Raw genomic sequence first — 5,936 nt, 5'->3', positions numbered from 1 at the left:
CTCGTGTTCCTGTCTTTTTTTGGGTGTAATTCAGATTCAATTTTAGGTTTTGTTGATGCCATCAGTTGCATCACCATGGACACCAGTCGGCTACAACGAACGGTAAACTTGTAGAGCAAGCTTTTTTTAAAAGGGTAATTTATGAGTGAATGAATGATCAACTACATCACGTTTCAAACAAACACGTGTCAATCTTGGTTTTGTTTGTCGCATCTTCAATTTGTTTTTCTAGCTACTTGCTATTTAAAGCAACTAATGATGACATCAATGCAAAAACTCCTGTATTGCCCTCGAGCTTCTCAAAGCAGAATAGCAGGAAGTCAGGACTCGAATATCAATGATACTGAAACGTAATTAGTTAAAAAAAAAAAGAAGTCTAAAGTCACTCGTACGAGCTGTTTGCATACGATAACATTTGTCTGCGTTTTGATCAAACGATAGGAGGGATTGTTTTTCAACTCTCAACTCTGTTTATGTGCAAAACAGGATGTTCCAGCCAGTTGCTTTTCCCTCGATCACGGCCTTGAAGGAAGGAGATCTGAAGTTTTGACTCACACAAACCCACACATGTAAACACACGGATGACTAACTCGGAAAAAAAAAGCATTTTTATTGTCTATAGATATCTTTACTGGATATCAATGCTCTAATACAGGGGTCTGCAACCGTTTATGTGCCAGGACCGGCATAATAGCCACGTACTGTCCTTCAGATTAAAAACATAAGGACAAATAAAATGGAAAGATCTGGAGAAAACACACAAATTTACTGCTTTTGGAAAAAGCTCTGGACCGGTTACTAAACCAAAACGTATGTGTATTTGTATACATGTGTGTTTAATGTGTTTGCTGACGATAGTGTTCTGTATGTGTGTCTCCTAGCTTTTACTTTGTGACAATATGTGTATAATTAGGAAAACAATCAAAAATGTCAGAGTTTCACTTGACTGCAACAAGCATCTTGCTGCGTTAAGAGTCAAATCATAATTTTACTTTAGACATTACAGACAGTAATAATCAATAGAACAAAAATAATGTCCTTTTTTTCTTTTTTGGACCGGTACCTTTATCACACGATAAACCTTTTAAATGAAAGTGTCCAGTTGATGATCCTAAAGTCGTACATTTTAATCGGTTTCATCATTGAATTACACGATTGAAAACAGAGTTCAACTCAATCCGGTCATACATTTGCTGCCTTTGACTCCTGTTAGTGGAGAGAGCAGCTCCGGTACGACTTCTGTCTCAACCACAGTCACACACACACAAAAAAGCACACATGTTTCCTTATAGGCAGGAAATGGCAGACGGAGAAGGGGAGAGTTAATATCTGAAGCCAAAACGGCTATAAATAGGGAGCATTGTAGTTGTGGTTGGCAGAGACTGGGGAGAGCGAGACGGGGGGAAAAGGCAGTGTTACACAAATTCACATCGTCCTGGACGACGAGGCACATGTAGGAAAAACATTGAGTCTGTTTTCAAAACTACACATCTCACACCATCAGCCACATGGCTGTCATTGAGGCAATAAAAAAAATGCTTGCTCATGTTCCATCACCGACACTTTATGTCCACTTGTTTATTTGTTGCTGCGAAAGCATATTTTACTTTCCTTTTTTAAAAAATATGTTCCCCCCTGACGGTCCGCTGTATCCTTATATACTTCTAACTTTATTGCTGCTCAGACGCTCCAGTAAAACCTTAAAGTAATAGTTCCTCCTAAAAATTGCCCTCATGTCGACTAAGGGTTGGGATTATTTTCAGAGTAATCGGTTCCTTTTTAGAGATATAGACAAAAATGTATGTTCATTTTAATGTAGCCACTGGAGATCAGTTGTTTTTATCTTCGTCCAAAAATACTTCTTAACGTTATTTTCCGGAAACAATTTCTCATGTCGAAGCTTCAATACAATAGTGACGTTACAGACGAGCAGTATGGAGGTATTTGGATGTTTTTAAGTGTCTTTTTGGACGAAGATGAAGACGAAGACAACTGAGCTCCAGTCGCTACATTAAAATGAACAAACATTTTTGTCTATAACTCTAAAAAGGAACAGATTACTCTTAAAATAATCCCAACCCTTAGTCGACATGAGGTTGAGTAGAATTTTTTTTTTTTAATTTTCTAACCTCCAATGTTTACCAATATCCCATCATGCAGAAAGAGAATATGAATTCAGAATTCTAAAAATAAGAGTTTTTTTTAATGTAGATACCATGTATGATTGTACAAGGTCATTCAGAATTGGCTTTTATTAAATAACCTTTTATTTTAATTTACTTTTGATGGTCCTGTGTCATGTACAACCCTCTGTTAAGCATCTTCAGCTGTGCCATCAAAGGCGAGTCTTGAAAGTTTATTCTCAAACATCTCTTTAGCTTTTCCCTGATTCTTGAACCTGATTAGAAATCCTCTACTTCAACTCTCCGGCACTGTATCTCGATCCTCAAAAAAATCACTCGACGATAGTCGATCTCTACGGCGCCGTCTTGGACTGCCTTTTGACTGCCACATGTCTGAGTGTATCATTAACAGGTACGTTGGTCCTCGGATGTCTGGCGGTGTGTCTCAAACCGTCGTAAATAACAGTTTATTTTGAGCAGCGTATTTATCTCGTATGTCTCACAGTAGCTTTAAGACTATATTTTGATTCTCAAATATCTAACAGTTTCTTCAGCGATGTATCTAGTATTTCCTGTTCATACTTTATATATATTTTAAATATTATTTTTGCTATTTGCTTAATTTTATTAGTACAAAAATATATTTGCCTTATTAGACATTGACATGTGTATTTTTCCTTTAAAAATCGATTACATTTGAATGCACTTCTATCTTGAATATGTCATATCACTCTGGAGATCATTGTACATCAGTTGGTTACAATCTGATATATGATGTTTATTTGGAACCAATATCAGCGAAAGTTTCTTCTTTGTTTTGAAGAGGCGTTAGGGGAAGTGGACAGCTGCGGGTACATCATGTTCTTTAGGTGAGTCTCGAACAGATCCTGGGTCCGCATGTCCACCGATGTGTGTCAGGAGACACCTATGCTGGTTAAACAGGTGGCTGGCAGTGTCACATGTCACTTATTGACTAGTCCGCCACTCAGAGGTGACAGAGTGCAACCCAACACTCGGTCACCATGGTTCCCAGTGAATGCCGAACCCTCCCCTCCACCTCTCCAGCGCCTGTGATTTACATCTTGATAAAGCAGCCAGTAATGACCGGTTTACTGGCTGCTTTACCACCCAGGAGTACCTGGAAAATCCCTCGCTTGGATGTAAAAACAGGAAATCGTTCTCCTTCAGGTACAAAGATGAAAGTACAATCTTCTGATTTAAGGATAGCTAACTATCTATAGCTAACTCTCTCCTCTCTTAAATATACAGTAACAACTGCTCTGAGTCTGGACTAAGATTGATTTTTCGACCTTATTCTTCCGCAAAGACAAAAAAGGCCTTATACTCCTTTATTATGGCGTGAATATGCTAATTTCCTTCGCCTCCTTCCAAGGATGGTTTTAAAATAAAATGGAGCCAAAATATTAAGCAATTTATAAATCTTTTAAAATCACAACTTCGCCAACTGTTTAGCTCTTAGTTGCTTTTTTCACGTTTTTGAATCTTGTAAAAATCCCCGGGCAACGCCTTGTATTTCAGTGTTTTGAAGAGCAACAAATGTATTGATTTAAGTGTCTTTTAAAATGATTTCGGACCTCAATTGTAATCATCAGTATGTGTCTGTTTGTACAAAACTTATTTTTTCATTTAAATATTTACATTAGAAAATGTGCTTAAGCTCCGCCCACTGAAAACACTGTTTTTTGGAGATTAAATCTCGTTTTCCTTAACCACACCCACTCTGCTGTGATTGGTCAAACATCAAGATTTGTCAAAACGCATCATCAATCCAGGATGTCTCCACCTCCAAGGGACTTGTTGTGTAAACAAAGCGAGGCATGTTTATAGCTGAAGTGAAGCCCCATTATTACGTTATAATGGACTCCGCTCTCGTAACCTCTTGTTGGCTGACATTTCAGATAGGGGAGAACTTTGAAAGACATGAGTCAGGAAAGTTGGGTTTCGACATTACTTGCCCTTTAATAAGTTTGACTTAATCGTTCAGCATTCGTTTCATTGATTGATTTATATCTTTATTTGATTCTGTAAGTATCACGTTGAAAAAAAGGAACATTTGACACTTCTGCCCACAAAAATGTTAATTTAAATTACCACAAGAACAGAACATATAAATACATTTACCTGTGAATAGTTACATTATTGGTGAAATGTTTGTTTAATATCCTTACATCGTACATGATGTCATATCAGGGAGATTTAATTCAACTTCATAGAGCGACAGAGAGTGAACTAAAAAAACACAATAACCCAAAATGAGTATTCAGTTATAACCTGAATTTCTCTGTTTAATAACACATTTATTATGTATGGGTTTATAGGTCTAGTTTGCTTGAAAAGCCTATGAGTTGATTGCCCTGTTATATGTTTGGAACAATTCATAGGAGAGCTCTGATCCAAAGAGGATAAATCTGTTGATGGTTGAAAAAAACTACTGTTGGGCTGGTTTGGATTCCAAATGTGACACTTTCTCTGGGTGTCTTTAACCCTTGTGTTATCTCAGGGTCAAGGTCTCAAAGGCCCGAAAACAAAAATGTTTATGGTATCCCTTGTGTTGTCTCTTGTTTAAGTGGAACGACCTTTTAAAGTGCACATGTATTTATGGAAGCCAGGGAGGTTGTTCACCAAAGACAACACAAGGGATACCTCAAACACATTTTTTTTTCAGGCCAAGGAGTCACTTTAACCCAGAGATAACACAAGGGTTAATGTGTGATGTGTTAATTTGGAATGATGTGTTTTTGGTTCTCTGTCTAATCTCAATTTAGTAAACCATAAAAATACCTCAACTGTGTAACTTTATTCTCATGTTTAAAACAAAAGAATGTAGCAGCTTAAGTCGAGTTGACTTTAGATGATGTTGAGGAGGAAGTTTATTTTGTATTCTGGTGCACGCTGAGAATTATAGTGAGCAGAAACTGGCAGCTTCACCTGAGACGTGAATCCTGTAGCGGCGGCTTGTAAATCCCTGCTTTATGGGGAGCAGATGGCAACATTGTTCAGCGCTGATGTGCAACTCATTCACATCAAGTGTCGCTCCAGCTCCGCAGAGGGCCGCTGCGAGAGGAACTGGGAATCTTGCAACGACCGTTTGACGTCACGTAGGCCTGCCAAAAGTATTCAGTTGCCATGCCACCTCTGGTGTTGTCTCCCTGCCATGGAAGCGTATGTGTGTGCTGTGACGGCGAGGCGAAAGAGTCGACCTGGAAGGACGCGTGCTGCTAGAAAGAGAGGAAACATATGTTCCTTTTTTTTTCTCTCTCTCTTTTGTGCGTACGAGCGTTCCACAATGGAGTGACTGAAATAGACGTGTTGTTGTTTTGGCGTCTGGATCCATGAATCCATCATAGCACTGACGTCTGGGTCGACTGGTGCTGCCTGTGGTGACACCCGGGGTCACCGGGGTGGCAGAGACGAATAGTAATAATAATAATAATGTTACGAGATATTTTGTCGCCTGGAAAATACACATGAAAGTGCTCATGGGAAAAACGTCAAATGAACTTTCTATAGCTAACTCTCTCCTCTCTTAAATAGTCTGGACTAAGATTGATTTATCGACCTTATTCGTCCGCAAAGACAAAAAAAAGCCTTCCTACTCCTTTATTATGGCGTGAATGTGTTAATTTTCTTCACCTCCTTCCAAGGATGGTTTTAAACTAAAATAGAGCTAAAATATGAAGCAATTTATAAATCTTTAAAAATCACAACTCCGCCAACTGTTTAGCTCTTAGTTGCTTTTTTCACGTTTTTGAATCTGGTAAAAATCCCCGGGCAACGTAAATGTATTGATTT

This window comes from Callionymus lyra, chromosome 11, assembly GCF_982586985.1.
Source record: "Callionymus lyra chromosome 11, fCalLyr1.hap1.1, whole genome shotgun sequence".
NCBI classification, from domain to species: domain Eukaryota; kingdom Metazoa; phylum Chordata; class Actinopteri; order Syngnathiformes; family Callionymidae; genus Callionymus; species Callionymus lyra.
The sequence above is the reverse complement of the archived record's forward strand: the minus strand, read 5'-3'. Positions refer to the sequence as shown.